Below are 12,511 nucleotides of genomic sequence, written 5' to 3'. Positions count from 1 at the left end.
CAACTCTTACGCCGTAACTGTCCAAACTTTGAATGATCACACTGACAGTAGTAGCAGTGATGATCGTTTTGTAGATGCAGTTGGTGCAGAAGAGCTTGACAACCAGCAAGAGTAAGAAGTCGAGCCGATACTCGATTTTTGGGGCTGATGCCAATACCGACTTTAGGGAGTAACGAATTTTGTTATCCATATATCGGCCGATATACTTTACATACATATATAAAATATATATATATATATATATATATATATATATATATATATATATATATATATATATATATATATATATATATATATATATATACACCACTCCAATTTGTTTCTTTTTTTCATTCCTCAGAAGAGATGACAAAAGCTATAATTGATATTGTTTACAGTTTCTTCTGTGTGTTCTATATGTTCTTCATTGTTTGTATTTGCACAAATTTTTCTTTAGATCTGTTCTTTCTGATGTAGGGCACTATATGTGTGTTTTAGATTTATAATCCTCTGATAGCAGACTGTAACATCAGTACAGTGTAGTAAGTGGAGTCCTATCTGCATTGTGTAACTCCAGCTCAGTCTCTATGCTGCTCTCCTGTTGGAAAAGCTTCATTACACAGACTGTAGCCCAGTTATGCTGAGCCTCAGGCAGTGGGCCTCTGCTAGGCCTGCTGAAATGATGATAAATTAGTTGTAAATGACTTAACCAACAAATCGCAAATGTTACAAGTAAACTTTACCTTTCTTGCACTTTTCAAACCAGAATCTACAACTTTATTGAAAGATAAAAAGGGAGAGGAGGGGGATAAAATAGAGAAGAAAATATACAATGAAAATTACAGTTGATAGAATTGATAGAAGTGATGGAATAAATAATAAATGAAACAAAACAAAATGGTTTTAAGATGTTTTTTTAAGATTTGACTGAGGTGGCTTCATTAATCAATAAAAGAAAAAGCTCCATGACTTTGTCATTTTAGCCTTGACCTAGGAACAACCCAAAGTCCTGAAGACTTGAGGCTTCTCGCAGGGGTCAGAGGGCACAACGAGTCCTTTAAAGTGATGCTATGGCTGAATCCAAATGTCCTTCACTGAAATGGACTTCACCGCACTTGCAGATTCATGATTTACCAGACACCTCCCCAGGAAGTCTGAGTGCTGGGAGCTGTCCAGATCTAAAATTCCTCACGTCTGCAAGAAGCCTCAAGCAGACTTTCTGCATGCTTCCAGAGAGTACAAAGGTTCCAAAGGTTTTTTTGTCCATCTATGGTGACCATAGATTCTGACCATATCTGTTATGGCATTTCTGTTCTATGTAAAGCAGCACACCTGCACATATCATGCATAAGTGGCCGATATCAGTATTGTTCAGATCCATTCAGAAGGACACTTTGAAATGTTAAATGAGTTAAATGGTCACAAATTTCAGCTCATTACCACGGAATAGATCATCTGGCAATAGATGTGGTTACCGTTAGTGGTAACATTATGATAAAAATAAACATGGTCATGCTAGTGTCATGTTTTACTCCGTTGAATAATTTAATTATGGGTTGAATTGTGGCCAAAAACAGCAGTGAGAGAAAATTATAATTCCCACACCAAACTGCCACTTCAACACAATAACCAAAGCATAGTAGAAGCCAGTGTTAGAAGTTATGTTACCTGTCGAGTAAAGCAGAAACCCAACTGTTCCCAGCTGCTTCGCTTCTTTCCATTGTGTTACTGTTGTCACTTTCCTTATTGTTCTTTTGATGTTTTATGGTGACTGGCAAATTATAACCCACTATTATCACCCACTGCTATAGATTGTGTCATTGGTGTCTTTGCTTATATACACCGAAACCTCTGTTCACATTTTGTTGCCTGGGGACACACAAATGACAGTATCTCTCAGCCAGGACTTCCAAAAAATGGTCATACACAACCACTGAGGCTGGTGAACATGGAGTTATAGTAGTCAAGGTATGTCATAATAAAAGTACAAATGACTTTGACCATATCTTTACGCTGAAGGGAGGGTCTGATTGCATTGTTCCTTAGTTGGAAAAAGCAGGATTGAGCCAGTGATTCCACGCGGAGCACTGGGTTTAACATTAAGGTAAAGCCGGTCAATTACATAAAGCTTGTGTAATTGTGCATAACAAAATCTCTGTTTTGTCACAGTTAAGTTTTAGAAAATTTTGACATATACACTTTTTTTTGGACTCGGGCTGTTTCTGGACAGTTTGGTGCCCTGGGCCAGACATTCATTTGTGCCCCTGAGAGGACTGATCTTTGAGTAGCAAATAATTTCTGGTGTTTTAGTTTAATTAATTTCAGTCAACTTCAACTGGTAGTTTAACTGATTTTAGTCACTTTCAAGATATGGTATGGAACATGACAAAGATTGTTAATTATATCCTTCTTCTTTGACTCCTCAATGTCTCAGACATTCAAACCTGTTTTTTTCTGTACTGAGATGCAGGTATTATTAGTGACTGACTTTCATTCATTTATTTATAATCCATTATTTATTTGAATTCTGTTTAGGTTATTGGTATTGCTATTTAGATATGTGTGACAGCTCAACATTAAGAATATATATAACCTGCATCACTGCTTTCCTTTGATAGTTTTCTATATTTTGAATAGTGTCCTTTAGTTTTCTGTATGATATTTGTAGAGGATGTCAGCATGAATCTGCTGTTGTAAGAAGATCGAGATAGGATTTAACAGAATTCCCTCCACCTCAGTATGAACATATTACTGAAGTGTTCAACCAATAGCAGCACTTCATAGGTATCACTCACCTGCAAAATGTCACTGAAATAAATGCATAACTTTGTGGTTCTGTGGTTCACTGACTCAAAGCTCTGCGCAGTTGCAGTGTTTTAATGGATAGCTGTCACTCCAGGGACACACATCTGTATTTACATTTATATATCTAGGCTACATTAATCAAAGATGCCTGGATTGACCTCAATTTTCTCATGTTTTGCTGATAACATCACAGTCAGAGGACCCAAACACAGATACACAAAGGCAGGCTAATGCAGTTAAATAGTCTTTAATATATAAAATCAGGCTTAGAGGCAGTAGGATGGATAAGCAGGCAAACAAAACAGGAATCCAAAAAAACAGGAAACAGGAACCAATGTCAATACACAGGAGGGAACACAAAAACAGATGATCAAACAAAAGCACTGGCGAAAATGGCAGATATATATACTATATATAGTATATACTATATATATATACTTACTGGGGTAATGAGAAGGAACAGGTGTGTGAGTGGGCATGGAGATTCAGGTGATTGCTGATCATAAACAGGTGAGTAGGTGGGTAAGGCGAGAGGAAAAAAGTCCGGGGACATCTGTTGGGTGGATGGAAAAGGGAAGAACAGGCTGGCGATGGGGCTGAGGGGAACAGAGGAGCATATCGTGACACAGTCTCAAGCATGTAAAACGGCCTTGGATATCCCAACTTTTACTTTAATTTCAGGGTGTAAAACACTACATCACTCATCATCAAGTTTTTTGTTTAACTGATTAAATGCTACATGACTCGAGTTTATAATGCACCTTTGCAAATTCATACATGCAGGGCATCCAGTACATCCAGGTTATGAGTCTTATCTCAGATATCATCATATTATGACATGATATTTGCATGAAACATCACCACCTCATCATTTATGTCCCTGTATACATGATTTAAGCAGGGGTGTAGGTCACAAAATAAATGCAACCAGCAGTCTCTATTATGCCAATGAGCATTCCCTAAATCACTAACCAAACAGTCTCTCTTCAGACTCTAGCGTGTCTGAAATTGATAACAAAAAATGTCCTCCTCCTCTTTGGTGCACCCTAGGCGACCACCGAGCTCACCTATGCCTAAAAACGGGCCTTATCTGATAACCCATGCAGAACATTACTGTATGAACTAGTCATATCATATGGCATTAATAAACTGAAGATGTGATGATTTATTTCACAAAAAGTCTGTCACTGTTAAATAATTTACCTCAAAGAAATCTTGATTTTATGGCCCAAGCATGCTTTATCACGAGTCAAGTTTCACACTTTGGTGAACCAAAGTGTTATTATCAAAAAAGGCAATGTCACAGATCTGACCAGGGATAGATTGACTGAAAGCACATAAAGCAAAGCACAAAATACGTAGACTGCACCAGTATTTACCAAAATTGTCTAATATTTCTACAAATAAGAACATAAGAAAAAATGCAAATAATCACACAAAAATGTACACCTTGTGTGTCAGATAGTGCATAAATAGCAAACTAAATATTAAGATTGGATTCTATCTGACTGAGTATGCTGCTCAGCTCTGTGTACAGGCATTGGTCATCTTACACCTGCGCTGTACTGTGGCACCCTTTTGCAGGGCTGCCAGCATGCACAGTAAAACCTTCTCTTTACTCCCCACTCACTCCCTGTTGCTGCTCGCATAAAGTTCAAGTCAGAGTTCTCTCATTCAGGTCTATGAACCTTCTTGTTCATTACAATCTGCAAATGAACAATCACTGCAAGACAGGAAATCTCAATCCAAACTCTTTTACTGTGTAGTCCCTTGGTTATGGAACAAGTTACCCAATAGCAGAATCCCTTTCTGTTGTCAAAAATCACTTGAAGACCTATCCCTCCAATAGTACTTACTCACCTAATATGCCTTTTCTCTCCCTTTCTATATCTCTCAATCCTACTCTAGCTCCTTGTCAAAACAAATTTTTAAAATTGTCATTTGTTACTTCATGCACCTACCTTGTGGCCCTTCTGTCAGGTGGATCGTGACATATAGCTGAATCTTGAGGCACTTTTACTTAAAGACTTCTAGTTGATCTTCTGTGGCTTGGTTTGTACCTTGTATGTAAAATTTGAATTTAGTGATGCAGCCAGTTCCGACATACAAAAACTAAAATCATATTGTGCTTCCAGTCAAAGTAACGATGCTTTGGTCATTAAAATGAGATTCAAAACTGTGGTTCATGGTCCGATGCAATTAGTTAGTTATCAGTCACATTTCAGATCTGTTATTCTAAGGTGAGGTTTCACTCAAATACAGTACATAATGTGACTTGGTTTGTTACTGTAGGTTTAAAGTGTGAAGATGTATATTAAGAATGATGGATGAAGGGAGATTTAGATGACTGAAGCACCTTATTTGACAAAATCTTTACACGTGCCTTTCAGGTTGATTTACTGTTGGCAACAACAGTAAAGTTATAGAGTATAAAACCCTTCCCATCTGGTAAAAACCCAGATGGGAAGGGTTTTATAAAGAGACACTATCATCGGAAATGTAGTACTCATTGCCGAGTCCTGCACAGGTCCAGTTTTGCAAAACACCACCTGCCCCACACCTGCAAATCTTAGAACGAACCTGTTACGCAGTTATCTCTAACCCCAATCCCCACCTGACCCGACCCGTTAATATAAATCCCGTGACCCGACCAGAAACCTAGATTAAACATACACTACACAGTCATTCACCCCAGACTGTAATCATGCAGCGCTTGCTTGATGGCTCGTCTGAGGTTATCTGCCATTTTCCGTAATGCACTGACCGTTCCATTGAGATGTGCAATGTACTCGCTCAGTCAGATCCCACTTCCTGCTGAGGTAATGCAAAGTGACACAGAGATAACTGATTTTGGGTTCAGCTGCATTTTCAGTTCTGGAATGATGATGAATTGAAGGGCGAGAGGTTGTGTTGTAGGCATTCAGAATAAAAATAAAAAGGCTAAATAGGCTTGATAAGATTACGCTGGCCTAGATTTTTTTTTAAAAACTGTGTCTTTTCATTTCTGTGATATTATTTTTCATTCTTATGTATATTTTACCTGCTGTCTGCCCATATTTAGTTCATTTTTACCTGTGCCTGTACCCGTGAATTAATATAAATTTATTTTTATCTGTTACACATACTAACCGGTTTCTGACCCAGTGTAGGACAGTGATTCTGTGTTTTTGCCGTTTGACCCATACTAGGGACTAAAAGTCAGGAAATCTGAGCCTCTGTTTATTACAACTATGAGATCAAATGTTACTGAACTTTGGCAAAGCCATGTGTGTGCCATAAGAAGCTATAAAGTTGATAGCTATTTCTTTGTCTGACACTCATGGCATTGTCCTCATCCACTGTCATGTGGTTAATTGAAGAGATCCTTTTTGACCTTTGTAGATAGCCTCCTGCACATCTTATCTTTTTTTCATGGTTTCTTCACATTTTGGACCAAAGCAATTAAAGAGAATCTTGTTTTTTCCTACCCTTGCTTGTTGATCTTCTGCCTTGCAAAAGCACCACTAGATGGCATTAGAGAGCTAAGTATTGTTCATACTGTATGCTGCCCTGTGCTACCCTTTGATGCCTTTCTCACATTCCTGTGCATTTTACAGACATCCTCTCAATATACAAAACCTTTTTACTATTTTACCTAAATTTACATTTACTTTGAGAGTAAAACTGGCCGAATGTATTTGTATTTGTTAATCAACCACTCATATATTTTTGTCATTGAATATTTATTATGGGGCAGTGCGGTGGTGCGGTGGTTAGCAATGTCACCTCACAGCAAAAAGGTTCTGGTTCAAACCCCGGGTAACTGGGGTCTTTCTGTGTGGAGTTTCCCCCCGTGCTTGCGTGGGTTCCCTCTTCTTCCCACAGTCCAAATACATGCAGGTTAGGCTAATTGGTGGCACTAAATTGCTCATACGTGTGAATGTTAGCACAACTGGTTGTTTGTCTCTGTATGTCGGCCCTGTCATACACTGGCAACCTGTTCAGGGTGCACCCTGCCTCTCGCATAAAAGCGAGAGCAGGAGTCAGCATAAAAATAGTCAATATGCAGATGAGCCCAGCATGTTCAAAAAGACTGCATTTGCTGCAGCCGCCTCACTGTAAAGACATGAAAGAGAGTTGAGGGAGTCGGAGGCGAGTGCCAGTGAACTTGCTATGAACTGTCTCTCATCTTTCTACTGCTGTCGGAAGGAAAGACAGAACACTGAAAGGCGTTCTGAGATAACACACATTTTAACAGTTTACATTTGTGACTGATTGTTTCATTTTCGTCACAGAAAAGTAGTCTGCTCGTTTCTGAAAACTGTTTTTATTGTTTTTTTTATCCATTTTTTAAGAGAGACACAGTACAAAATATGAACATATGATAGTCAACACGATACAGTACAGTTATACACAACACAGAAAAGGCATTAAACCATGCCAATAAATAATGACACTAAATAAATAAAAATAAATAACCGAAGAGCTCAGTTAAACAAATTATCAGAGACAAAAAAGAATATATGTGGAGACTGTTGAATGAGTAAATTGGTTTGCATGTTGAGGGACAGCAAATGTACTGTTGCCAAGACTGGAAGGAGATAAAGAAATTAAAACAGGAAAACGTGATAGTGACAATACTTAAGTCTCATTAAAGTGATCTATGAAAGGTAACCATTTTATAAAATGTATCTTCCTGTTCAGCAGACCCTTTTCATATTCAGCCAAGCTGGATAATATTTTTGCAGGCAGTAGGAGATTAGGCACCCAATAATAAAACTGAGACCGTGATAAACCACTGTCTCCTGTTTTTTTGACCTCCATAAGAATGCTTTCATTATCCTGAGTGCGTTCACTATTCCAGATAAACTCAGATAAAATTACTTTATCTATACTCTTGAGAAAAGTTTTATTAATATACTGTACATTGGAATACATCGGAATAAGAACAGATATAATGGAAATGGCTTCCTGTTTTGTTTTTTAAACCTAACTAATATCACTTTACCTCTCTTCTCCTCCTGCCACTCAACCAATAGACGCATTCAGGGATGAAGGAGGCTCTCTTCACTCCCTCTATGTTTCTCTCTGTCATGCAGTCTGATCATAGAGCAGAAGATGCAGGGTGGGAAGAAGAACGCCAGCCAAGACCCTGAAAGAGTGTGCCAGCAGCAAAGGGCCTGCTGTTCCAGCATGACAAGCTTAAAGTCAAAGCCTTGCAGCTAAAATATATCTGCTCAAGCAGAAGATCCATCCTTTCAAAATGATGATCTTTCTAAATTAGGGTGATGAGTGAAGTACCGACTCAATGATTAATGCCACCTAATCTCATTAACCTCCTCAAAGCTAACACTGAATATTATCAATTCCCTGCAGATTTATGTGTTTTCTGTCTTTACACAGTGTATATGGTATGAGAAGGATCTCAAAAAAAGGGAATGGTAGCATTTTTTTTTTTTAGTTCTATTCACAGAAACACAAGTCTGTTTCACCTCTGCTTTACTTTTCACTCACCTTTTTAAAATGTCCAGAATAACTCAATTTAATTCATCTATCGATATTTATAATGTTTAAGCTGCTAACTTGATTACAGTATGGGTTAACTAAGGATTCATTCTGGTTTTCAGAAACCCCAAACACACGAGCTGGGTTGTTAAGAAGTGAGGCATGAGAACACTTGATTCAGTTTTGTGACCACTCGTGTCCGTTTCCTGTCTCCCACAGTGCTGGATCAAAATGAACGACTGAGTATTTTCTACTGGTATTTTCTACTGGTATTTTTGTGAGTTTGATTTTACACTGGTACATATTGCTTCCAGAAAATAGCTGTATGCTCACACCATCAAGTCTGACACTGACAAAAGCTTTCACCTTCTCCCGCCTAGTCAGCTCTTACATGTTACCAAACTAACTGCCAGCCGCATACAGCAAACGAAAGCATAACAACCTTACATTGTGTGAAAACTCACTTGAGTACTGCGTGACAAAGTTTAGCTGCTTTCAGGAATGCAGGTGGTGAGCAACTGAAACGTTTTCAGACAGTAGACTCAGTGCTTGTTAACCTGTGGAGATTATTCCTGATTCCTGCTGCATGCAGACTTTGGAGAGATTCGCTGCTGCAGTTTGGTTAAGTAACAAAACCTTTAGTGTTAATAATTGTTTTATATTTTGATTTAAATACTTATATCAAGTAGACAAACTTAATTTATGATCACAACATTGACGGAAGAACTGTATGATGTATGCAAGATGCAAGATCAGCTATACTGACATTAAAAATAAGTAAAGAGGGACTGACTTCACTGTATCCATATCTTATACCTTTTTTTATTTTCATAGCTGAGAGCCTGCTTTCCTCTGCGCATGTGAAGTTTTTCTGCAATCACACAGTGCAGCCTTTGTCATTAAGCTTTGTGTTATTTGTTGTTTATTCTGTCACAGAACTTTATGATTATAAAAAAGAGATTTGATGGATGTCTCAGTTGGCATTGCAGGAATTTAGGTGTTACACAAAATGATTTGAAGACATGGTTTTGACACATACGAGCCTTTTTGTACATTAAATTGGTTTATTCAATTTGATTCATTTTAAAATTATATAGCACCAATCATAACATACATTATCTCTAGACCTTACAATATTATAGAGAGAAACCCAACAGTTCCCACCATGAGCAAACACACAAACAGGAACAGGAAGGATCCTCCGACAGATCCAGACTCAGGGTGGGCAGCTGTCTGCCACGCCGGTTGAGAGGAGAGAAATGGGGGAGAGAGGAGAAAGAGAGTTGAGAGGAGGAGAGAGAAGAGAGACAGACAAGGAACAGCTGTAGATACTGTTGTATTCAAGCACTGTTGGACTGGTTGTTATAGTGGTACTAATGATACTTATAGGTGTAATAATGTTATCATTAATAACAGCAGCAGATATAGCACTAATTATTATTAATAATATTAACAATGATAAAGTGAAAAATGATGATGAGTGTTGAGTAGTCATGGCAGATCTGGATCCTGCAGCTCTGGACCTGCAGAATGGGGACAGGAAGAGAGAGGACAGAGAGGAAAAAGACAAAATACGGTGGAGAGAAGACACAAAGCTAATGAAATGCAGTAGTGAGATATAAATGCATAGGGAGAGAGAAAGAGAAAGAGAGAGAAGAAGAGAGAAGAAGTGCTCAGTGCAGCATGGGAGTTCCCCAAGCAGCCTCTGCCTATAGCAGCATAACTAAGGGTGGTTCATGGTTCAGGGTTCAGCCCTAACTATAACCTTCATCAAAGAGGAAAGTTAAATGTAGAGAGGCAGTCTGTCTCCAGGACCCAAACTTGGAGTTGGTTCCACAGGAGGAGAGACTGATAGCTGAAGGCTGTTCCTCCCATTCTACTCTTGGAAACTCTAGGAAACACAAGTAAGCCTGCATTTTGAGAGCAAAGTGTTCTATTGAGATAATAGGGGAATATGAAGTCTTTAAGATACGATGGGGCTTGGTCATTAAAGGTTTTGTACATAAAGAGAAGGATTATGAATTAAATTCAGTATTTTACAGGGAGCCAATGCAGAGAAGCTAATATAGCAAAAATTTAATTTCTTAAATGTTAAAAGGAGAATGAATTAAGGGAATTGCAGTAGGAAGGAATTGCAGTAGTCCAGTCTACAGGTAAGAAATGCATGAATTACTTTTTCAGTGTCCTTTTGAGACCGGATATTTCTTATTTTCACAGTATTGCACAGGTGGAAGAAGGCCGTCCTAGAGACTTGTTTTCTGTGTGAGGCAAAGGACATGTCCTGGTCAAAAATGATTCCTTACAGTAGAACTGGAGGCCAAGGTAATGCCATCCAAAGTAACTATATGATTAGATAATGTTTTTCTGAGTTGTTAGTTAATATTCCGAGTTTAACTACCTGATCAGTTTCACCTGGCTTCATAGATAAATACAGCTGGGTTTCTTCTGCATAGCAATACAAATTTATGTGGTGCTTTCTGTTAATGTTGCCTAAAGGAAGCATATATAGGGTGAAAATTCTGTCCTAGCACAGAACCCTGTGGAACTCCATGACTAACTTTGTGTGCATGGAAGACTCATTGTCAACATGAACAAACTGGAATCTATCTATCTATCTAAACATGACTTAAATGAGCATAGTGCAGTTCCTTAAATCCCAATGACATGTTCCAGTCTCTGTAATAAAGTCTTGTGATTGATGTTGTCAAATGTAGCACTAAGATCTAGCAGGAAAAGTATAAAGACGAGTCCATTGTCTGAGGCCATGAGAACATCATGGGTATCTTTAACCAGTGCTGACTCTGTGCTATGATATAATCTAAATCCTGACTGAAAATCTTAAAACATACCATTCATATGCAAAAAATCACACAATTGGTTTGTAACAGCTTTTTTTTCAAGGATTTTAGAAATAAAGGGAACTTTACATATAGATCTACAGCTGGCTAAAACACCTGGATCAAGAGTAGGCTTTTTAATCAGAGGTTTAATTACTGCAACTATAAAAGCCTGCAGTACTGAGCCTGTTAAAGATAAATTGATCAGATCTAATATGGAAGTCTTAATTAAAGGTAAAGCATCCTTGAACAGTCTAGTTGGAATCGGGTCTAAAAGACAACTTAATGGTTTAGATGAAGAAACTGTTGAAGTTAGCTCAGAGAGCGCTATAGAACAGAAGGAGTCTAAATGTGAATTAAGTGTTACAGTAGATTTTAAGGCCACTGAATGGGACAATATATCCATGCCAGTTATGGGAATGAGGTGATGATTTTTTCCTCTGATAGTTACAATGTTATTTGTAAAGAAACTCATGAAGTCATAACTACTGAGTGTTAAAGTAATACATGGCTCAATAGAGCTATTACTCTGTCAGTCTGGTTACAGTGCTGAAAAGAAACCTGGAATCGTACTTATTTTCTTCTTATTAATGATGAATAATAGGTGGTTCTCCCATTACAGAGGGCTTTTTTATATGTTATTGGACTATTTCCAGGCTAGAAAAAATTATTCCAGACTTATGGAATGCCACTTCCTTTCAAGCTTTTGCGATGTCTGCTTTAAAGAATGCATTCGTAAAATGTACCACGGAGCTAGCCTTCACTACCATCTTTTTCAGAACGGCAACGCTGTTAGTGTTGTACGCAGTACACAGTAAGGCTGCAGCACTTTCAACAAGATAATTCTCTTGTGTGGGAGTAAAGGTGAAATAGCAGTCCCTCATTGGAGGTCAGAAAAAAACCTTTCCTGCGTTCACAAAATTCAGCAAAGGAACATCTAAACAAGTCTGATGTTTTTTGGAAACAAGTCCTGTTTGATGATGAATTTAGAAGAATTTTTTCGCCACAATAAGCAAAGATATTTTTGGAGAAAAAAAGGTGCAGAAATTCATGAAAAGAACGTCTCTCCAACTGAGAAGCACAGGGGTGGATTGATCATGCTTTGGGCTTGTGTTGCAGCCAGTGGCACAGGGAACATTTCACTGGTAGCGGGAAGAATGGATTCATTTAAAAACCAGCTAATTCTGGGAGCAAACATCACACTGTCTGTGAAAAAGCTGAAGATGAAAAAAAGGTTGGCTTCTACACCAGGATAATGATTCTAAACACATCTCAAAATACACAATGGACTACCTCAGGACGTGCAAGCTGAAGGTTTTGTCATGGCCCTCACAGTCCCCTGACCTAAACATCGTGAAAAATCTGTGAATAGACCTTAAAAGAGCAGTGCAAGCATGATGGCC

The sequence above is a fragment of the Xiphias gladius genome, chromosome 1 (assembly GCF_016859285.1).
Source record: "Xiphias gladius isolate SHS-SW01 ecotype Sanya breed wild chromosome 1, ASM1685928v1, whole genome shotgun sequence".
Classification (NCBI taxonomy): Eukaryota; Metazoa; Chordata; class Actinopteri; order Istiophoriformes; family Xiphiidae; genus Xiphias; species Xiphias gladius.
This window is presented reverse-complemented; position numbering follows the sequence as displayed.